Genomic DNA, 25,486 nt, shown 5'->3' with positions numbered 1-25,486 from the left:
CCAAACACTCGAGCAGTACTCAAGAATTATTCTTACCAGTGTTCTATATGCAGTCGTCCTTAAAAGTGAACCACATTTTTCTAAAAAACTCCCTAAAATGCGAATTCGACCATCTGCCTTCTCTTCTACGGTTCTTACATGCCCGTTCCGTTTCATATCGCTTCGAAGCTTTATGCCTATATATTTAACTAAGTCAAGCAGCACACCACTAATGCTATACTCTAACATCAGGGCGTTTCTCATCTGCACTGACTTCAACTTTTCTATATTTAGAGCTAACTGCGATTCATCACACCAAACAGAAATTTTGTCTAATTCATCTTGTATCACCCTACAGGCACTCAACGATGACACCTTCCGGTACACCATATGATCATAATAAAATACCCGCAGATTGCTGCTCAATTTGTTCGTCATATCATTTATGTATATAGAGAATAGAAGCGCTCCTATCACACTTCCCTGGGCACCCCTGCCGATAGCCTTATCTCTGATTAACACTCGCGGTCAAGGACAACGTACAGGGTTCTATTATTTAAGAATTCTTTGATCCACTCACATACCTGGGAACCTACACCGTATGCTAGTACCATTGTTAAAATCCTGCAGAGTGGCAATGTCCCAAAAGCTTTTCGGAAATCTAGGAACACGGAATCTGCCTGTTACCCTTCATCGCACGTTCGCCGAACATTACATGTGAAAAGGATAAGCCTAGCTTCGCATGAGCAATGCCTCCTAAAATCGAGCTCATTCGTGGACGTGAGCTTTTCCTACTCAAGGAATTGTTCAAGAAATCTACAGTAAACCGATGTTAAAGAATTTGATCACTAATTTTGTGGGTCTGTTCTTTTACCCTTCTTATACTGACGAGTCACCTGCGCTTTTTTCCAGTGAGAGGTTCTGGACAAATATAGGCTAAGAAAGGGGAGAATGCCTTAGAGTACTCTCAACAAAACCGAATTGGGATACCATTCGGACCTAGAGACATTCAGCGCTTCTGTAAGGCATGGGCGCCTATTACTATGTCCAAACTGGAGTCTGTGCGATTTGAAAAGACTGTATGACACTCTTGCACACACAATTTCTTAAACGCGGAATTTAAAACTTCTGCTTTTGTTTCGCTATCTTCTATTGCCACACCTAACTGGTCACTGACTAAGTGAATTGAACCTCCGACTCACTTCGCTATTTTATGTAGGACCAGTATTTTCTTAGGTTCCGGGAATGATCTGTTGCTAAGGTAAGACGGTGGAAGTTGTTCTACGTTTCACGCATGGATCTTTTTGCAGTTGTATGAATGTCTACTAACTTTTCCTTGTCATTATTTGCCCGTTCTCTTTTGATTCAAATGGTTCAAATGGCTCTGAGCACTATGGGACTTAACATCGGAGGTCATCAGTCCCCTAGAACTTAGAACTACTTAAACCTAACCAACCTAAGGACATGACACACATCCATGCCCGAGGCAGGATTCGAACCTGCTACCATAACGTACCGACAGCAGTACACTATGGCAGAGCCACAGACACCGTAAGTGCATTTTTATCCAAATTGGCGGTACTACGTGAGAGTGTGTAAGTAGGCTGTTTAGGTTCTTATATTGGTAGCGCCACCGCCACCTAGTGCTCTGTATGAAAATCACTCGCTGTGCAGTGTGCAGTCTGTGGCTAGTTTGCATTGTTGTCTGCCATTGTAGTGTTGGGCAGCTGGATGTTAACAGCGCGTAGTGTTGCGCAGTTGGACGTGAGCCGCCAGCAGTGGTGGATGTGGGGAGAGAGATGGCGCAGTTTTGAAATTTGTAAGACTGGATGTCATGAACTGCTATGTATATTATGATTTTTCAACACTATTAAGGTAAATACATTGTTTGTTCTCTATTAAAATCTTTCATTTGCTAACTATGCCCATCAGTAGTTAGTGCCTTCCGTAGTTTGAATCTTTTATTTAGCTGGCAGTAGTGGCGCCCACTGTATTGCAGTAGTTCGAGTAATGAAGATTTTTGTGAGGTAAGTGATTTGTGAAAGGTATAGGTTAATGTTATAGTCAGGGCCATTCTTTTGTAGGGATTTTTGAAAGTCAGATTGCGTTGCGCTAAAAAATATTGTGTGTCAGTTTAAGCACAGTCATGTATAATTTTTCAAACGGGACGTTCCATATGGCGACCCTGCGAGGATACCTCACTGGAATCTTTTGATTTTTTCTTGTAGTTTGTGTAATTAGTATAGATTTTGTTTTTTGCTAGCACGTAATTGTAGAGAGAATCTCCTTTGTGGGTGCAGTCTTTCATTGTTGTACATTAAAACAGGTGTGGCACGTATGTAAATTTGCACCAAGTATTTCACAGCTGCGCTTGCAATTAACTAGATATTTTTTTCAGTGCTATGTTAATGTGTTCTCTTATTTTTTCTCTTCAAATTGTGCTTTTCTGTGTTATCCTGTGAAATATTGTGACAATAATGGCGTGTGAAAAACGTAACACTAGGCTCCAAAGTAAACTGAGAAATAATAGTGACGATGAGCGTAGCTTATCAGCACCACTGTGTAATGAATTAACAGACATTCAAAGTAGTAATTTGGTAACTGTCCATAGGGAAATGGAGCGGGCGGCAAATAATGGTGTAGACAGTGAAACAATTAGTGAACAGGGAAGCATTATCGATCGATCGGTCGGCAACAGCTCGCCTCAGGATTCCGAAATGACAGGACACAATCTTGCAAATACTGTACATTCAGGTTTTGCGTCCTCACCGTTTTCTCAAATAAATCAAGACACATTTTCTGCTTTTCAAAATGCGAATATTGCCGGTTCAAATGCACTGCCGAATAGCACTGAGGAACATGTTTCAGACACCAGTGCATTGTTATTACAGTTAATGCAACAAATGGGACAAAGGCTACAAAAGTTAGACACAATGGAACAAAATCTTCAGAAGCTAGACACAGCGCTTGAACAAAATCAGAAACAAATGGGATAAAATCTTCAAAAGTTAGACACAATGGAACAACACCAGAGACAAACACAGCAACAGTTAGACGCAATGGAACAAAATCTTCACATCACGCTTGAACAAACACGTGAAGATTTAACTACTGAGTTACATAAAATCGAATCGAAATGTCAAAAAGTCTGTAACGACATGAAAACACAAATTTGTGAGCATTTACAACCTATTTTTTCGCGTCTTGAAAATGCATTACAGAATCACGAAGCAGCCATAAAGGAACTGCAAACTATTGTTCATGAAAATCACGACATCTTGCAAGTTAAAATTGACTCAGCTGCATCTACCGATTCGGTTATGCAACTTGCAAAAACTCAGGAAAACTTAAAGGACACAGTAGATACTATTTCAACACAAATGGACACTCTGAAACTTGGTTCAGAAAAACACACTGAGGAAATAAGTTCACTATCGGAGAAAGTAGCCGAACTTTCGGATCAGTTGACTAACTTATCTACAAAGGTGGATGATGATCTGAGTGACACAAGACCTGTAGCCTTCACTGACACAGAAGAGTATGAACAAATTAAAAAATTCAAACAAAATCAGAATCAAATTAATACGCAACACAAAAGAGAAATCCAGGAAGTACAAGATCAGTTGGCACAAGTAATACAAGAATTACATATTTCAGAGGACACTCGCGCCCCAATACGGGAAGAGGGACATAGAAATACGGAACAGCCACAAAATTATAACGCAGCGCATTTCGGAAATTATGAAAGAAATTGGCAAGGTGCGCCGAATTTTGAAATGGAACCGCCGAAACGACGTAACAATGACAGACATGCGACTCGCCGACACGATGATTTTGACTATAAGCTGTTCATTACTGGACGTAAATTCAAAACATTTAAGAATTCTGGCAACGACATTCATCCACAAGCGTGGCTCCATCAATTCTCTCATTGTTTTCCACTCAACTGGTCATTAGAGCACAGATTAGAATTTATGTGTGGCTACTTAGAGAATGAATCAGCTGAAAGAATGCGATCGGTCATTCACGATTGTCACAGTGAAAGATAATTTTATCATGCCTTCCTCTCAGCATATTGGTCTCAAGCTACACAAGACCGAGTAAAACATAGCATCATAATGATGAAACATTTCGAACAATCTGAATTTTCCAGCCTTGAGAAATATTCTGAAGACACTGATTCACAAGAATCAGTACCTGCCAAACCCATACAGACCCTCAGTACTCATCCGCATTTGCTTAATCAAATTACCTGAACATTTACGACATATTATTTTGGCAGGACGTTGCAAAGACGACATTGAAGCTTTTCAGGGACTATTACAAGAATTAGAAATTGACACTGACAATCGCGGAACGCGAAACCAGGAACACAACAATTACAGGTCACATCCGTCGCAATTCCGCGATGAAAGAAGTAATAACTGGAAACGACCAGGCTATTCTCATAACACAAATCGTGACCAAAACAGGCACCACCCGTATGACAGCCGTTGGCAGAGTAGTAATAATTACAGGGAAAGATCACTTCTCCGTGGTAGTGACTATCACAGAGACAATCGGAGAAACAGACAACATGGGAACCAAAATAATTATTATCAAGGGAGACAGAATAGACGCAACAGTCGAGCGCGCAGTTACGATTCAGGGAGAAATTCTCCACCACGTGACCAACAAGAATGAAACTATGGAATCTACCGACATGACGACAGACGATATGATCGTAACGACAGACCTGAATTGCATCAGAACTGGCGGGATTCAAACAGGGCAGGGCCCTCTCAACAAGGTGAATTTGTAGAAGTTAGGTCTCCAAATCCCAATAACGACGCGTGCCATCAAAGAGACAAGAGGCAATGACTCATAGCGCTGGCAGCCACAAAACGTACTTATGAAACTGCTGCCGTAGCTAGTAATTACGTAAAAATGGAAGACATTAGGGACATCTTACTCCAGGAACACGACGTAAAACATAACATTGCATATCCTGTGATTCACATTACAGTAAATGACGTAATATTTTCGGCAGTACTTGACTCTGGCACTCCAATTTCAGTAATTAGTGAAACAGCCTTTAGCAAATGCAACAAATCGAACGATTGCCCTACACTTCAGTTACGTAAGATTAAATTACAAGGTGCAATCGTTGGAAAAAGTGTAGATGTAAGCAACAAACCAACTTAGAATTCTTTTGTCAAAGCCACAGCTTCTCTATGAAGTTTCTTATTGTTCCATTATAGTCGACGGAAATTATATTGGGAGTAGACTTTGTGAATGAATACAAAGCAATCTTAAACTTTCACGATGCTGAAATAAGTTTAGAGAAGGAAGGTAAGTCGATAGCTTTGAAATTTGAAGATAGGCTCTCAAACAATGACGAAGAAATTAATCGGCTTTACCTCCTGTTAGACAACAGTTCGGAATTTTCGACGGAACTTGACACTAACAATCACTCTGCAAGTACTGACAGGGATGATATCGACGGCGAATTTGATACTAATGAATTAATTCAGAATAAAATTCAAACAATTGAGAATTGTAATGACACTGATAGGCAAGACCTTTTTTGAGATTTTACAAGCACATTCCCCAGTTTTTACTCACAAAACAGGAACAATCAAGGGATTTCAATAGCAATTTCGTGTTCGTGAGCATACTAAATTTTGTGTTAGACCATACGTAATTCCGGCACATTATAGGGACCGTGTTAGAACAGAAATACAATCTATGATTGACGAGGGCATTATTGAGTCTGCAGTAAGCTCATACAACAATCCCTTACATGTTGTTGAGAAGAAAAATGGATCGATTAGGCTTGTCTTAGATTCCAGACAAATCAATACTATCATCATTCCTGAAACAGACAGGCCGCAAACGTTGGAAGAACTTCTTCAAAATTTTAATGGTGCAAACGTGTTGTCTTCTATTGATCTCAGATCCAGCTTTTATCAGATCGAACTTCATCCAGAATGTAGAAAATACACAGCTTTCCTTTGTTTCGGCGTTTGTTATCAGTTTCGGAAACTTCCTTTTGGTTTGAATATTTCTTCGGCAGCATTCATTCGCAGGCTAAATTCCATATTACCTGAGTTCTTAAAACGTCACATCACCTTATATGTGGACGATATTGTGATAGCAGAAGCCTCATGGGAACAACACAATCGCATCCTCAACAGCGTGTTACATATTTTTGCAGAATCTGGAATTACAGTTAACTTGGAAAAGTCTGAATTCGGTAGGACAAAGGTGAAGTTTTTGGGACATTTTATTTCTTCTGAAGGCATTCGGCCGGATCCTGAAACGTTAGAAGCAATCAGAGCCATTCCAGTTCCATCCACAAAAAAGTAAGTCTGCAGTTTTCTAGGTCTTGTAAATTTTTACCGTCGTTTTCTGAATATGCAAATTCTAGTTAAACCAAAACTTTGTTCTCTCACTGGAAAAAATACTATTTGGAACTGGGACGAACAAGCACATTTGGAATTCAATTATTTGAAAGAATCGCTACTTAACACACCAATACTAGCTCATCCAGATCTGTCACAAGATTTCTGCCTTAGCACGGATTCTTCTAAAGTCGGTCTTGGTGACCATTTATTTCAAGAAGCCATCGAAAATGACTCTACTGTTCAGAAAACCATTGCTTTTGCTAGCCGAGTACTAACAAAATCTGAAAAAAGTTATTCTGTTACTGAATTAGAAGCTTTAGTTATCGTTTGGGCATTTAACAAATTCCGCTTCTTTCTTTCTGGTAAGCACGTAAAAGTATACAGTGATCATCGTGCATTACAATTTCTTATGTCTTAAAAATTAAATCATGACAGGTTAAAACGTTGGGCATTGTTTCTCCAAGAATTCCACTTCACAATAGTCTACATTCCCGGCAAGGAGAACATTGTTGCGGACGCACTGTCACGCGCACCGGCTGGGCTTGAGAAAAGTAACACAGAAGGCATCCTCGAGAAAAATTTCAGTATTCTTTACGTTCAAAAAGTCGCCTTTGAAAACTTCATCACCACATCTTTAAAGGACATTGCTCATGAACAAGATAAAGATCCGATTTGGAAAGACATCAAAAGTAAATGGCATGAAAAGGCGCACACACACAGATTCGGCATTATTATCTGGTTAGAAACAACATACTGTTCAAACGCTGCACTGTTGATGACAAGCTATGGGTACTTTGCATTCCTGACGATTTTGTTAATAAGCTCATTTGGTACATTCGTTTCAGCTATGCACATTTTGGTCCACGAAAATGTTATCATATTCTTCGGACGACTTGTTATTTTAACAATATGGAAAAGAGAATTCGAAGAGTTATGTCTTTTTGTAAACTTTGTCAAAGTGCTAAACCATCTACTGTCTCACATCGTGCTCTGTTGTTTCCTATCATTCCTTCTAAATTAAAAGAATTTGCTGCTGTTGATCTCTTGGGACCCCGTGTCAGAAAATCTAATGGATTTTCGTACGTTCTAGTCGCTGTTGAGCTTACTTCATAATTTGTTTCTTTCACTCCGTTATGTAAAGCCACTGGACGGTCTGTATCCAACGCCTTTGTTCAAAATTTCTTACGTGAAGTTGGACACGTTAGTAAAGTCATTTCAGGTAACGGACCGCAATTCAGATCTGCTGTTTGGTCACGCATGCTTCGGAACCATAAAATCAAACCTGTTTTTATTTCATTGTACTCACCACATTGTAACCCGTCTGAACGGATTATGAAACAAATCAATAAGCTTTGCAGAGTTTATTGTCACAGAAAGCATCAGTATTGGAACAGATATTTACACTTATTTCAAAACGTGCTGAATGAAATGCCTCATGACTCCACTGCTTTACCACCTATTCTTGTACTGGAGAATGAAGAACCACCGAACAGAATCAGAGAGCTTATACCTTTCCCGAATACACGTAAACTTCGACAGAGACATAATTGATTTGGCTATTAAAAATATAAAATCTGCAGCAGACAAAAGGAGAAAACTACACGGGAAAGCAAATGCAAAGAAATTATATATTGGTCAGAAAGTTTTCATTAAAGCCCATTCATTGTCACATAAGAAGAAACACTTGAGTCACAAATTCTTTCTACTTTACGACGCACCTTACAGAATCCGACGTTGCGTTGCAGTTGAAACTCTGCGTACTAGGAAAAGTAAAGGTTTACACCACATTTCACATGTAAAACCGTTTATTGAATGATAATCTGTTTTTTAACTTAGTCTTTGCCATAAAACTTTTCACTTCACGCTATTAGTACAATTTGTCACACTAAGAAACTTAACATGCAACAGTGTTTTGAAGTTAAATATCCAGTCTAGAACCTAGGGAACATTTTTAAACAGAAATTACGAATGCATTGTTGTAGTGAACAGACGACACAGTGTTGCTATTTGTACATTCTTGCTTGTTAGTTGCACGATTACGTAACGACTATCAGGCTTAGATACTTGGAACATAAACTGTACTGCTAATGAAATTGTATTGCTACATTTTGGTTTACTTGAAAATACATTCTGGATTTAAAGTACTTTCTGTGAGATACCAGATGACACAGTGGTTAGTTTGTGTGACAGCTACACGATTTTATCACGACGCTACTAATGAGTGACAATTTACAATGTTGTTTTTGCGGTGTTTCTGTTTTATGTCTGCACAGTTTTTCTGAATTCTTCTGGAAAGGAAAACATGCTTTACTAGTAACTTTTGTGGTATAGCTACAATGAGACAGCCTTTTCCATAGCACAACAATACGTTACAGCACAGTACTTTCTTCATCACGGCAATAAGCGTAATAACAAAGATATCTATACGCAAAGTATTTCACTTTTGTTTATCATGAGGTAAGTACATTGACTTCTGCAGAACTTAGCTTTCGGAGGACGATAACTACGACACTTCCACAGAGATTATCTTACAACAAGACGCACAGTTTAGCTCTACAGTACACGTATTTGATTGATTAATTTTGTACTTAAAACATTTATTTTTAAAGATTTTTGAATTACAATGATACAAAGGTTTTCCGTGATACATTTCATTCCATTGCTGTAATCTGTAACACCTGAGGGTATAATTACATTAATCCTCAGGGGGGTACACGCTTAATTTGTGTACCATGTGTTTGGCAAGCACAAGGAGCCCTAGCTAATATGGTATTTGCTTATACAAGTTTACACGTCGGTACCGTGTTTCTCTAACACATAAATTACACAGCTATCTGATCATTTAACTGGAAGAGACAAACATTTATTTTACTATGTCAGTGACAGATGTTTATATAATTACACAGTTGGATAACTTCACACTTATGAAATACTATTTTGTCTGTACTTTGCGAGCTGTTCATATTTTTTCGGAACCATTGTGATACTATGAGAGCTTTGAATGATGTACTTGGTCAGGGATCATGATTTTTGAAGTACGTTTGAGGTAGATGACTTTATTGAAGGTCTTGAAATTATTGGAAGAAGCTGCGACGATTCTGAGATGTGATTGATCTGTTATGATGTTATTATTACGATGACGATGTGTATTATGCTGTTGAGGTATGTTTAGGATCAATAAGCTGAGAATTGTACTTTAAGAGTTATGAAATGTGTGCAAATGCGTGAATGTATCACAATGCAGGCGAAAATTTTTTGGACACTGTTATATTCATAGTATTTTCTTTCTACACATTTGCAACGCAAATTCTCGACCTGTGAAATTTTTTATATGAGACTGTCACTGTAGTGCAAACTGGTGTCGTAAATATTTCGGTAAGAAAGTTAAGTGACCTTCATGTAATGTGTCGTGGGCACCCAGCTGCGCGACAGTTGCCTGGAAAAAAGTCATCATGTGCCTTTCAGAGGCACAGGTGGAGAAAAAAGGAGGCCATTATCCTCGCTATTAACATTTCTTTGTAGAAAGCATCGCAAATACGACACGCTCAAACTTGAAAACATTTGATTATACTGTGGAGCTCTTAATTTATGGTATTTACTAAAATGCCTAATGAAATGATGAGAAACATTTTACATCTATTGTCTTTCTAGTTGAGAGTTTGCTCATTTTGTTTAATATCTAGTTTCTAGCTGCACTGCAGCATTGGTTAAAATAAATTTTTTTAGATGTACTTATATAGATATTTTATGCCTACAGATCCAGTAAATAATAACTTTATGATCTACTTAAAAAAACGAAGGAGCACAAAAAGACATTTCCCTTCACAGGACTTCCATAAATAATTTTCTTTTCAACTACTTGGTAATATTTCTCGTAGAATAAGTTGTGGTGCACCACTTTAGCTCGTGGTCGTGCGGTAGCGTTCTCGCTTCCCACGCCCGGGTTCCCGGCTTTGATTCCCGGCGGGGTCAGGGATTTTCTCTGCCTCGTGATGACTGGGTGTTATGTGATGTCCTTAGGTTAGTTAGGTTTAAGTAGTTCTAAGTTCTAGGGGACTGATGACCATAGATGTTCAGTCCCATAGTGCTCAGAGACATTTGAACCATTTTTGAACCACTTTAATTACATAGACATTAGGATGTGAATAGACATTTCCCTTATCTGCATTCTTGTCTTTAGTGTAATATTTTTTCTGCTTGAGCATTGCCATCTTTAGGTATAAGTTATAGCATTTGCTGCTGCTGTTTGCCATGCATAGTGCTACTGAATGTCACTTTGTATTACACTGTTAAGCCAGTTTTACTACTGATTTATTTTTCTTGTTGCTGCACATAGGCTCATATTAGTTGTAATGTTGCATTTGCTCCGCTAATTTAGATTTGCTGCTGCTTGCTTTGACAATTTCCATTTTTCGTCATTGCTGTTGTATTAATTGTTTTGTGCTGCTGCATTGCCTCATCCCTTAGTTTAGCATGTGAGCTCAGTAGATTTGGCTCTGAGCACTATGGGACTCAACTGCTGTGGTCATAAGTCCCCTAGAACTTAGAACTACTTAAACCTAACTAAGCTAAGGACAGCACACAACACCCTGCCATCACGAGGCAGAGAAAATCCCTGACCCCGCTGGGAATCGAACCCGGGAACCCAGGCGTGGGAAGCGAGAACGCTACCGCACGACCACGAGATGCGGGCAGCTCAGTAGATTTAAGTTAGCTTAAGAAGGGGTAGACTATATAAGAGAATGAATTGCAATGAATTGGAAGAAATGCATTGGGCAGCTATAAGAAAATGGTTTGGCAAAAAAAGTAGTGTACAGTGAAGAACTATTTTTGAAAGAGGATATGAACAAAAAAGTAGGGTTTAGGGACAAGTGGTTTAGGTAGGATTTTCTTGGAAATAAATGATGAGGTAAGATAATGGAAAATAAATAATGAGGTAAGAATTATGTGAACATATAAATACAGAAAGCATGCTTGGATTGGATTTTTTTGGTGGAAACAAATGTTGAAATAAGACGAAAGATCTATGGAATGAATTTTTGGGTTGGACTGCAGTACCAAATCTTACACTGAAAACAAACCATGTTGTGTTATTCTGCTATGTGTTTGTGTACTCTTGTATATTTATGTTTTTCCTGTCTTTATGTGTTTAGGTGATATTGGTTATGTTGTGGAATTTTTCTAATAATATGTTATTTTCTTTGTAAAGATGTTTAGACATTATTTATTCTGTTCTGTTTTAATGCTCATGTGTGAAGTTGATGTTTCAAAAGCTATTCTGATCTTTTATGTATTTACATATATCACAATTCCTGTAACACTGATGTATATGTTTATTTCTATTCTTTTGTAAAGCCTGTGTTACTACAAATGTTATCTGTACTGGTATGTTCTTTAATGATGTATTTTGTACCTTTGTTATTGTATTCTTATGTTATAAAATTGTAATTGACACCAGTTCATCAAATTAAGTAACTTGTAAGTTACATTTCATTGCACACGTTTCTGTTGGTCATAGTATATGGACAATATGTGAGAAGTAGGAACTGTTAGTGTTTGCAAGTGCGTTAATAATTCAGCAAGGGACTGATTAACAGCATTGCTGGTTCTAAGGACAATTCCAAAAACTTTGTGCGTGCACAGGTGGTGGTTTATGGACTTGCTATATTCTCCGCAAGACTCTTTGATGGTGATTGTGCACCTGCACAGTCGCAACAGATGGCTGCTGGCCGTCTCTACAAGGACTATTGTGGGTCTGCATCTTTGATGGCCCACCAATACCATTATTTCTACACGGACTGCAGTAGGTCTGCACCTCTGGTGGCCCACCAATACCATAATCTCTACCAGGACTACAGTTGGTCTGCTCTGTGAAGACCTATCTACCAACATTCTTCAAAACTTCGAGTGATCTGCGGTGGGTTTGCTCTGTTGTGGCCCATTACCTGTCTGCATGTCAAGAGTCAGCACTGTCTTTCTGTTAGGACAACACCATTACTTCAAGACTGCATTGAAATCCACTACTTCCGTGTGCATTGTCTTTTACTGCTTTACTGCTCAGACTTTCAGAAAAAAAACTGCAATTTTATTGTGATGAATGATCAGGACTGTCTTTATGGACTGCGAGAAAATCTTCGCTTTTGACCAACATTGTATCAATAAGCGTGCGCATTTGATTTCTTTGTTACTGTAATTAAGAAAAATTTTAACAAATATGTATTGGCCAGTGCCCAAAACAAAAATTTTTTGCAGGGAGCGTGGGGGGCTATGTAAGTAGGCTGTTTAGTTTTTCTTATTGCTAACGCCACGTAGCGCTCTGTATGAAAATCACTGGCAGTGCTGTGTGCAGTCTGTGGCTCGTTGGCATTGTTGTAATACTCGTCATTGTAGCGTTGGGCAGTTGGCTGTTAACAGCGCGTAGCGTTGTGCAGTTGGAGGTGAGCCGCCAGCAGTGGTGGATGTGGGGAAGTGCGATGGCGGATTTTTGAGAATGGATAATCTGGAGGTGCGTCCATCAGAAACAGTACATTTGTAAGAATGGATGTCATGAACTGCTATATATAATATGTCTATTAAGGTAAATACATTGTTTGTTCTCTATCAAAATCTTTCATTTGCTAACTATGCCTATCAGTAGTTAGTGCCTTCAATAGTTTGAATCTTTTATTTAGCTGGTAGTAGTGGCGCTCGCTGTATTGCAGTAGTTCGAGTAACGAAGATTTTTGTGAGGTAAGTGATTTGTGAAAGGTATAGGTTAATGTTAGTCAGGGCCATTCTTTTGTAGGGATTTTTGAAAGTCAGATTGCGTTGCGCTAAAAATATTGTGTGTCAGTTTAAGCACAGTCATGTGTAATTGTTCAAAGGGGACGTGTCACAACATACAGTGACAAGTATTAGTATAGTGTTCTACCACAGGTGATCTGCAACTAGATGACGTAGGTCATGGGGTGCCTCCCAATACAGTGTCGGTCCTCCTCTTGCCCGGTGTAGTGCAGCAACTCGACACGGCATGGACTCAACAAGTCGTTGGAAGTCGCCTGCAGAAGTACTGAGCCATGCTGCCTCTATAGCCATGCATAATTGCGAAAGTGTTGCCGTCGCAGGATTTTGTGCACGAACTGACCTCTCGATTATGTCCCATACATGTTCTATGAGATTCATGCCAGGCGATCTGGGTAGCCAAATCATTCGCTCGACTTGTCCAGAATGTTCTGACATGACGCCTTCACATCGATAACAATTTCGTCGTTGTTTGTGAATACGAAGATCATGAATGGCTTGAAAAATAGCTGCCAAGTAGCCGAACATGACCATTTCCAGTGAGTGATCTGTTCAGTTGGAGTAGAAGATGCAGTCCATTCCATGTAAACACAGCCCACACCATTGTGAAGCCACCAACAGCTTGCACAGTGCCTTGTTGACAATTTGGGTCCACGGCTTCTTGCGGTTTGCACCACAAAAATGGTTCAAATGGCTGTGAGCACTATGGGACTTATCATCTGAGGTCATGTGTCCCCTAGAACTTAGAACTACTTAAACCTAACTAACCTAAGGATATCACACACATCCATGCCCGAGGCAGACTTCGAACCTGCGACCGTAGCGGTCACGCGGTTCCAGACTGAAGCACCTAGAACCGCACGGCCACACCGGCCGGCTACCAGGAATGGACTGGATCGTATGGTCCAACTGAACCGATCACTGATTGGAAATGATTATGTTCGGCTTCTGGAGACCATTTGCAGTCATTCAAGGACTTCATGCGCCCAAAAAACGTGGAATTGTGACTGGTCCACAGTTGTTCATGATTGGTTTGAAAAACATGGAAAACTAGAATTGGGACCCATTTGGTCAGGTCACGGTTTCACGGTCCAACCGATATGATCACGAGTCCAGCAGGGGCGGTGCAGGCTATGTCGTGCTGTTAGAGAAGGCACTCCCCTCGGTCGACTGCTCGTATAGCCCATCAACGCCAAACTTCTGCGCACTGTCCTACCGTCGTACGTCCCACAGTTACTTCTGCGGTTATTTTACCCAGTGTTCCTTGCCTGTTAGCAAGCTCATAAATGAAGGCCACTACATTGTCCGCAGTGAGAGATAATGCCTCAGGAATTCTCGACACTCTATTGACACTGTGGATCTCGGAATACCGAATTCCAAAATGATTTCCGAAATCTAATGTCCTATGCGTTCGAAGTCTGTTAATGCCTATTGGGCAGCCAAAATCGCGACGGAAACCATTCCACATGAATCATTTGAATACAAATGACGGCTCCGACAATGCACTGGCCGTTTGTACCTTGCGTACGCGTTACTAGCGCCGTCTGTATATGTGGATATCGCTAACACGCGACTTTTGTCATCTCTCAGTATTTGGCTGTAAGAGGAGAGTGTGCCTGTGGTGTTGCATACATTTTTCGTGGACTGTACGATTAGTCTGTCTGATGTATGGAAGGTCACACTGGCAAGGGATCTTGTAAAGCCCAAGCCTTACGGAACATCACATTATCTTCAGTGGTATCAGAGAGGTTGGTGGAGGGCGAAATTTCACTTAATGCTTGCTGAGGATGCGTCGTATTTCTGACGATAGGCTACCTACATGTGGCAGGAAAGCCATGGTGTTGAACCGTTCTAGGTCTTCTTCTGTATTCCTTAGGTCCATGTTTGGCTTCATTCTTAGCGCCTTGGGTACCTATATCTACTGTGGAGAATACCTAATGGCTTCAAAATCTCCCTTTAAGTGTAGAAGCTCGTCCTGCAAACTGTTCTCCTTAGCAATGATATGTGATCTGTGCACAAGGGTTTTGAGAACACTCATTATCTGGGAAGGACGGTGGCGACTGTTTGCTATTGGCGGTGTTCGTAACAGCGTTATTTGTCAGTGTACGCAGTTTAGACCAGCAGATTTCTTATAAGAAACCTGCGCCGGTCTGCCTTTTACATCTAACAGAGGAAACTGAGCAATTTTTAAGCTAAAAGCCTATAGCGTAGCTTTAAATGTTTGATATTTAAGTGTGTTAATTGTTTGTAAAATTGGTGAAACTAAAATATTTACAGAATTTGATAATACTAGAGTAATCAGCATGATTTTTTTAAACATAACTGAACAGTTACAGAGCTACTAATATATGATTACTACTACGAAAAATATTTTTTATAAACGTACATTCGTATTTAGTTTGAAAACGCCCACCTGTGTGTGACTTTTGACTTTCTAGCTGAAATGCTTATGTGGGCACAGGATCGTTCTAGGACGTCGCGCGTCAGTAAGCTGCCTGCCAGACGAAATGAATTTGAAGACATCATGTACGATTTACACAATATCTTGTTAACGAATGACGTTATCTAAAAATGATTTTCCCAGGATCAAGAGCTCAAGAATCAATGTCTGGAGAGAGGAAGAAGAAAATGGTACGGGTCCTGATGTAGATAAAATGAGATAACGCGTTAATTACGAGTGGAACAAATCGGATTTCGACGAAAACGAACTCACCTCAGATTTCCAAAATTCCGTAAATAGTTCTTACAAAAGTCTCGAGAGATTTTGCCAACTGAAGTGTCTGGATGCCACTGGGAATATACCGCGTTCAGAGGTGCATACTTGATTGTTCGAAGCTTATGACGGGGATGTAGGTAAACACGAAGGACTGTGCAACAATCATAACCATGGGAGGAGGCCAAACTGACTTATTTATTTGGCGTTGAAGATTTACAAACGAGAAGAAGAATTTTATGCACTACTAACCGAGAGGAAAGAGTGCACTGGTATTCAGTGTTAGATTTCACGCGTGATCGAGCACCATTTCAAATCAAAAGGTACAAAATGATATCAAGGAGGTGACGATACGAGTGAGAAAGAGAAATACTAGCAATGAGGGGGAATGATGTACCATGATGGCATTTTATCTAGCCTTTAAACAGTAGCATCTCGCCCTATTACACAGACAGCAGATGGATTGTCTTCTGATCAGGTGAATCACGCAGGTCATTCACGTCATACTCAATTTTGAAGGGCTCTCACTACTTCTACGAGTTGGTGAAGCTTTTTAGCCAGACCTTCGCTAGCATGTGGAAGCCCGTCGTTCTCCCGGACGTGGGACAGCGGCTGATTTTATAAATAAAGAAAACGAACCACCAAATCCGTGTCATCAAAGAAGCGTATTTCAGACGACTAGTTTCGGTGCAATACTTACACTATCTTCAGGTTCACTTTAAAGACTACTTTCATTCCTTATGTCATGTATCGTAGAACCTATTTAGTGCTAGTTACCGTGGACTGCATACATCAGGAGTGCATACTATGAACCATTGAAATCCAAAGCGAAAAACTAAGACGAATCACTATAATATCACAATAGAATACACTTCCACAATTCAAGTTCTCAACATTCATTCTTCGGAAATATCGAAACACTAGAAGCAAACGAAATCTGCAAAATAATTACAAATCATTCAAATCGAAACAGAAAAGCCAAGGAAATGTTTAAGTAACCAGATGATATCACAATCCAATAAACTTCCCAAACCTTCTAAGTGCTGCAAACTATTTTCATGTGCTTACGATACAATGTTACAGAGAATAGTGATCAGTTTATCCTAGAGGAATGTTTCTCCTTTCCTAGACTACATACGTTTAATTTCATTTCAAAACAGTTAAAAAGTTTACTGGCACCACATTTTATAGTATACTCTCCTGATATCTGCAATCCACGACAATTAGTATTACATAGATTCTATGAAACATGGGCCAAGGAATGAATGTGCTCTTTTGGTTTATAGTGGACATGAAGATGTCGTAGGTGTTGCGCCGAAACTGGCCGTTTCTAATAAATTAATTTGATGATACGGCTGTGGCGGTTCGTCTTCTTTATTCGGCTACTTGGTGCCTACTATGTGGTTTTTTTTTTTTTTTTTTTTTTTTTTTTCGGTGGACATTGAATACGCATATTCAAGGGCGCTGACAAAAATGAGGCTGAGTGACGTTGCTGGATCCCACTTACAGACTAGCTCAGGACTTCACTGCATACGGTATTTTCTTTTGCCACCCTAAACGGTCCTTCGTACAAAAAGCTATACCCTTTTGAGGAAACTCTTCTGATATGTCCGGTTATCTTTACTTAGCTGGTGCATGCTGCCAGCAACCTCCCAGGAAGGTGTCCACGTACTTCTGCTGTCGTTCAAATTAAGGGGGCTAAGAAGCACCGCCATCTTGGTTACCACCAATAATTACCTTTCGAAAGTGTTGCATTAAAGATAACCTGTTCCAAAATTAAAATGGTTCAAATGGCTCTGAGCACTATGGGACTTAACTTATGAGGCCATCAGTCCCCTAGAACTTAGAACTACTTAAACCTAACTAACCTAAGGACATCACATACTTCCATGCCCGAGGCAGGATTCGAACCTGCGACCGTAGCGGTCGCGCGGTTCCAGACTGTAGTTCCAAAAATTACTTCTGTATAGAGTGAATGATAACATGTGATCTCTTTCTCAAGGATTACATGGATCATCTGGAGGAAAGTCTTTTTTTTTTTTACTTTATAAATTAATTTCCTAACATCGTAAGTGTTGTATTACACTGCAGCTCTGAATAATCGTCTTATCTGGCAGTGAGAGGTGTGTGTACAGAATTGAATGGGTAATTTTCTATTTTTGGTTGTCTTAGGATGCACATGTAATATTTGTATCGTTTAGCTATACGTGCGCAGCCTCGAGAGGATACTGCGCTGGCCAGAGACTACTTAGGCCATTTTTTCTCTGTGAAGATCTGCTGGTGTTAATTGTTGATCGCCAGAAGAGGAGAGAGGAGATGTAGCAGGCGTGTCGTTCCCGTGACCTCTTACAGGAAGCCTGCATAACATGGTGCCCTAGGGAAATATTTTATTTATCTAATGGAAGATATTATTATTACAAAAGGAATATTATCATTATGCGTTGAATGAGATGGGTTTACGAAGATAGGTACTACTTTGTGAAGATTGGTATTTAAGGTAACGAATAAACATATTTTACTGTATTGCTGCGACATTTAGTTAGGCATTCTTGGTTCAACACAGACATCCGAATCAGGATTTTATTGCTATTTTTATGAAGTTCTGTCACAGTCAGTGCTAATGGATTTTGAAAAACGAAAAGAATTTCATCATTAGTTTGAAGACATTTGTTTTAGAATAAGTTTTCAAGTTGAGCACATATTCGTATTTCTCCAGTGCTGATCTTATGTAATTCTAATTTGTAAAGAAAAATTTTCTTATTGCTTGCTAAGCCTTCAACGGTGAAATGGAATAGCGTCCAGAAAATTTTTTGAGATGAATTTTTTTGATAAAGTTCCTTGAGAAAAATTTTTGTGTAGAGAGTAACTCAGATCATCCTACATCATTATCCAGCTCCCATGTGCTGAAACTGATGAACGTTATTCTTTGTGACTGATGAATTTCATAAGAACCAAGTTCGTACTGCATGTACTTACGAGATCGCAGTGCACTACCATAATTCTTTGTAGTTAGTAGCAGCTCAGAAATTGAGACACTTTTTTCTATGAGGGCAGTGCACTGCGAAACATATAAGCGAAATACGAGGAATATGAGTTTTCAATTTCACTGGGTCGATTAATAGTGTTGAGTTTAGTTATTCTCATTAAAGGTCAGAGTCAACTTTTTGTAATAGGCAGGGTTGATTCAGACAGGGCATTTTTAATTTGAATTGTTGCAGTCAGATTTGCTTCTCATTCCCACAGACAGTTTTAGCTCTAACTGTAAAGATGAGCTTTTCTATGAATGGAATCTTTTGGCATGCAACAGTACACCCGTAGAGAGACTATACATTCGGAAAGTCCGCCTAGCTAGCCGCGCCGTCTACCACCCTGCTTCCCGAGCGGGAAGGCGTGCCGGTTCCCGGTACGAATCCGGCCAGCGGATTAGTGTCGCGGTCCGGTATGCCGTCCAGTCTGTGGATGGTTTTTAAGGCGGCTTTCCATCTACCTCGGCAAATGCGGGCTGGTTCCCCTTATTATGCCTCAGCTACACTATGTCTGGGATTGCTGCGCAAACACCAATTCCACGTACGAGTTGAAACAACCCCTTAGAAAAATTAATGAATTACTGTGCTGATAAACCTCTTACGTTATTTGATTTTCAAACAATGAGCAAAACTGAACGTACTCAGACATTTCTCTCTTTACTTATTCTGATCAGCACTAAACTAAAACACAATATTTTTAGAGCAACGCATTCTGACTTTCAATAATCCCTAGAAAAGAAAGGCCCTGACTAACAATAATCTGTACCTTTCATGAATCACTTACCTCACAAAAATCTTCGTTACCCGAACTACTGCAATACAGCGAGCGCCAATACTGCCAGCTAAATAAAGGATTCTAACTACTGAAGGCACTAACTACTGATAGACATAGTTAGCAAATGAAAGATTTTGATAGAGAACAAACTATTTACCTTAATAATGTTCAAAAGTCATAATATATATATATATATATCAGTTCATGATATCCAGTATTACAAATTTACTCTTTCTGACAAACATGCGTCCACATCGTCCGCTCTTAAAATTCTGCCATCTCTCCCCCTATATCCACCACTGCTGGTGGCTCACCTCCAACTGCGCAGCCCTACGCGCTGTTCACATCCAACTGCCCAACACTACAATAGCAAATATTCCAACAATGCAAACCAGCCACAGACTGCACACAGCACAGTCAGTGATTTTCATACAGAGCGCTACGTGACATTACCAACGAAAAAACTTAAACAGCCTACTTACAGCGTATAGCATAATTACTCTACCACGCAAACATCAAACATTTGGGGTTACAGTCATCTGGTTCGGTGTGGGGCGGCGGTGGGGTGGGTGGACTGCTGTGGCCTGTTGTGGGGTTGTGAACCACTGAGGGCTACGGCGGGACGAAGCCTCTCCGTCGTTTCTAGGTCCGCGGTTCAATACAATGCAATACATTCGGAAAGAGACAATACACAAGTAAAGCAAACAGGTGCACATTCATATAATCTTTATTTTTTATGAACAAAGGTAACTTTCAACAAATTTCCTCTAATCAAACTCAACCTATGCCAGTCCGGCATCTGCCTGATAACAGCGTTAGTTGGAGGCAAGTACACGTAAGTAAGTTGTACCGGCACTGTCTCGTAGGGTGCTCCTACAGACGCAGGTAACAGCTGGTGCTGTCAACTGTGAACTGTTCCCCGCGGCACAGTGTCGGCGCAGCTGCCTCGCACAGGAGAGAGGAGAGCGTATGCGTAATGGGGTACTTGTCCGGCACAATGCAGAACAACGGCGGAGCGGCATCCGTAAACATCTGTCGCGCCTTCCCCCTAGCGGAGTCGGGGCTGCTTCCCTGGCGCCTGAAGTGACTCATAATCCGCGACACGCCCACACCGCATCACCTGTTCCCCGGCCCCGACGCTCCTGTTGCTGTATTAGCAAAGCAGCGCCCGTAACCTAACATTGCGTGTTAATGTGCAGAATGTTTATGGAGACGACTGGTTTCACATCTACATAAAACGCAGAAAGCCATCATAAAATGCATTGTGCCTTTGCTGGTCATTCGCTTTCCGGTTCCCTCGTAGACTGCCCTCATGCTCCAGTACCAGTACTAAGTTCTCTTACTTTTGTCCTTATGCGAGATGAATGTAGAATAGTTATGCAATCGGTCGCAATTCCTGGTGCTCTGAACTCCTTAATAACGTATATAGGCTTCTGCAGCCAGTGCCAATCTCACGAAAATTCATTTGGGCGTACTGCCGTGCCATCTTATAAAATACTTAAAACGTTAAGATATTAAAAAGAACTTTGTCGTGCTGCTGCACCATTCCTCTGTGTATAGACTTATTTAGCTGGAGAGTAGATGCTTCACAATGTGAGTGTATACGAAAGTTTGAGAGCCTGTCATCTGTGTGTAGACTAATTTAACTACGGAGTTAATGCTTCAACAAGGCAGTCTTATACGAAAATTGCATCACCTTTCCTCTCTTTATTGACTAATTTAGTTGAAGGGTAGGTACTACAACAACGATGGTGCTCGCGAGAAATATCCTTCTAGCCTCTACAACATCGTCCGATGTTAAGCGGAAGTTGGGCGACGAGAAATGCTGAACCTTTTACAGTGCAATCACGGAATGAAGAAACCAGTCGCCGAAATCAGCAATTGTATAAATGGCAACTAATCATTTTATTGATTAGAATGTTTGGCGAACTGCCGTCGGCCCTATAAAGTAATACTTCAAACTAAAAGCGAAATGGGAATCCGTCACTACATCCATCAGAGAAAGTCGTCGACAAGTTTCCATTTCCCTTTTCAAGTAATACCCTACCTTCACGAAACACTGCATCGAGGAAATATTCTGCTCTCCCGGATGTTCGCGTGCACAATTCTGCAAATCGTAGCATGCAAAGTAATGAAGCTAACTGAAACAACAATAAACGAACTGTGCAAAACGTTATAGTAAATTGTTAGACAGTGTCATCTAGTACATTATACGCAACCCTTGTCAGAGGTTTCCAGGGCAAAATTTCGTGCACGAAACGCCAGTTTTTGGTTTGAACATTCTAAGTACTGTTGTTGTTGTTGTGGTCTTCAGTCCTGAGACTAGTTTGATGCAGCTCTCCATGCTACTCTATCGTGTGCAAACTTCTTCATCTCCCAGTACTTACTTCAACCTACATCCTTCTGAATCTGTTTAGTGTATTCATCTCTTGGTCGCCCTCTACGATTTTTACCCTCCACGCTGCCCTCCAATACTAAATTGGTGATCCCTCGATGTCTCAGGACATGTCCTACCAACCGATCCCTTACTCAAGTCAAGTTGTGCCACAAGCTCCTCTTCCCCCCAATTCTATTCAATACCTCCTCATTAATTATGTGATCTACCCATCTAATCTTCAGCATTTTTCTGTAGCACCACATTTCGAAAGCGTCTATTCTCTTCTTGTCTACACTATTTGTCGTCCACGTTTCACTTCCACACATGGCTACACTCCATACAAATACTTTCAGAAACGACTTCCTGACACTTAAATCTATACTCGATGTTAACAAATTTCTCTTCTTCAGAAATGCTTTCCTTCCCATTGCCAGTCTACATTTTATATCCTCTCTACTTCGACCATCATCAGTTATTTTGCTCCCCAAGTAGCAAAACTCCTTTACTACTTTAAGTGTCTCATTTGCAAATCTGATTCCCTCAGCATCACCCGACTTAATTCGACTACATTCCATTATCCTCGTTTCGCTTTTGTTCAAATGGCTCTGACCACTATGGGACTCAACTGCTGTGGTCATCAGTCCCCTAGAACTTAGAACTAGTTAAACCTAACTAACCTAAGGTCTTCACACACATCCATGCCCGAGGCAGGATTCGAACCTGCGACCGTAGCAGTTCGCTTTTGTTGATGTTCATCTTATACCCTCCTTTCAAGACACTGTCCATTCCGTTCAACTGCTCTTCCAAGTCCTTTGCTGTCTCTGACAGAATTACAATGTCATCAGCGAACCTCAAAGTTTTTATTTCTTCTCCATGGACTAGCTACATGGAACTTTTCTTTTGTTTCCTTTACTGCTTGCTCGATATCTAGATTGAATAACATCGGGAATAGGCTACAACCCTGTTTCACTTCCTTCCCAACCACTGCTTCCCTTTCGAGCCCCTCACCTCTTATAACAGCCATCTGCTTTCTGTACAAACTGTAAATAGCCTTTCGCTCCCTGTATTTTACCCTGCCACCTTCAGAATTTGAAAGAGAGTATTCCAATCAACATTGTCAAAAGCTTTCTAAATGCTAGAAACGTAGGTTTGCCTTTCCTTAATCTTTCTTCTAAGATGTAGGTTCAATATAGCCTCACGTGTTCCAATATTTCTACGGAATCCAAACTGATCTTCCCCGAGGTCTGCTTCTATCAGTTTTCCATTCGTATGTAAAGAATTCGCGTTAGTATTTTGCAGCTGTGACTTATTAAAGTGATAGTTCGATAATTTTCACATCTGTCAACACCTGCTTTCTTTGGGATTGGAATTATTATGTTCTTCTTGAAGTATGAGGGTATTTCGCCTTTCTCATACATCCTGCTCACCAGATGGTGGAGGTTTGTCAGGACTGGCTCTCCCAAGGCTGTCAGTAGTTCTAATGGAATGTTGTCTACTCAGGGGGCCATGTTTTGACTCAGGTCTTTCAGTGCTCTGTCAAACTTTTCACGCAGTATCATATCTCCCATTTCATCTTCATCTACATCCTCTTCCATTTCCATCATATTGTCCTCAAGTACATCGCCCTTGTATAGACCCTCTATATACTCCTTCCACCTTTCTGCGTTCCCTTCTTTGCTTAGAACTGGGTTTCCATCAAAGCTCTTGATATTCATGCAAGTGGTTCTCCTTTCTCCAAAGGTCTCTTTAATTTTCCTGTTGGCAGTATCTATCTCACCCCTAGTAAGATAAGCATCTACATCCTTACATTTGTCCTCTAGCCATCCCTGCTTAGCCATCTTGCACTCCCTTCGATCTCATTTTTGAGACGTTTGTTTTTCTTTTTTCCTGCTTCATTTACTGCATTTTTATGTTTTATCCTTTCATCAATTAAATTCAATATTTCTTCTTTTACCCAATGGTTTCTACTAGCCCTCGTCGTTTTACCTATTTGATCCTCTGCTGCCTTCACTATTTCATCCCTCAAAGCTACCCATTCTTCTTCTACTGTATTTCTTTCCCCCATTCCTGTCAATTGTTCCCTTATGCTCTCCCTGAAACTCTCTACAACCTCTGGTTCTTTCAGTTTATCCTGGTCCCATCTGCTTAAATTCTCACCTTTTTGCAGTTTCTTCAGTTTTAATCTACAGTTCATAACCAATAGATTGTGGTCAAAGTCCACATCCGCCCCTGGAAATTTCTTACAATTTAAAACCTGGTTCCTAAATCTCTGTCTTATCGTTATATAATCTATCTGATATCTTTTAGTATATCCAGGATTCTTCCATGGATACAACCTTCTTTCATGATTCTTGAACCAAGTGTTAGCTATGATTAAGTTATGCTCTGCGCAAAATTCTACCAGACGGCTTCCTCTTTCATTTCTTAGCCCCAATCCATATTCACCTACTATGTTTCCTTCTCTCCCTTTTCCTGCTCTCGAATTCCAGACACCCATGACTATTAAATTTTCGTCTCCCTTCACTGCCTGAATAATTTCTTTTATGTCATCATATATTTCATCAATTTCTTCGCCATCTGCAGAGCTAGTTGGCATATAAACTTGTACTACTGTAGTAGGCGTGGGCTTCGTGTCTATCTTGGCCACAATAATGCGTTCACTATGCTGTTTGTAGTAGCTTACCCGTACCCCTATTTTTTTATTCATTATTAAACCTACTCCTGCATTCCCCCGTTATGATTTTGTATTTATAACCCTGTATTCGCCTGACCAAAAGGCTTGTTCCTCCTGCCACCGAACTTCACTAATTCCCACTTTATCTAACTTTAACCTATCCATTTCCCTTTTTAAATTTTCTAACCTACCTGCCCGATTAAGGGATCTGACATTCCACGCTCCGATCCGTAGAACGCCAGTTTTCTTTCTCCCGATAACGACGTCCTCTAAAGTAGTCCCCGCCCGGGGACTATTTTACCTCCGGAATATATTACCCAAGAGGACGCCATCATCATTTAACCATACAGTAAAGCTGCATGCCCTCGGGAAAAATTACGGCTTTAGTTTCCCCTCGCTTTCAGCCGTTCACAGTACCAGCACAGCAAGGCCGTTTTGGTTAATGTTACAAGGCCAGATCAGTCAATCATCCAGACTGTTGCCCCTGCAACTACTGAGAAGGCTGCTGCCCCTCTTCAGCAACCACACGTTTGTCTGGCCTCCCAACAGATACCTCTCCGTTGTGGTTGCACCTACGGTACGGCTATGTGTATCATTGAGGCACGCAAGCCTCCCCACCAACGGGAAGGTCCATGGTTCAGGGGGGGGGGGGGGGGTTCTAAGTACTACCTATATTATTTCCTCAAGATGCATTTTTGCCTTTCAGATTCAGCGTACTTTGGTTCACTGGTTCACAAGAAATGTTACTATCAGATGCGTCTATTCCCGTTATCTAT

This window comes from Schistocerca nitens, chromosome 8 (genome assembly GCF_023898315.1).
Source record: "Schistocerca nitens isolate TAMUIC-IGC-003100 chromosome 8, iqSchNite1.1, whole genome shotgun sequence".
NCBI classification, from domain to species: domain Eukaryota; kingdom Metazoa; phylum Arthropoda; class Insecta; order Orthoptera; family Acrididae; genus Schistocerca; species Schistocerca nitens.
The sequence above is the reverse complement of the archived record's forward strand: the minus strand, read 5'-3'. Positions refer to the sequence as shown.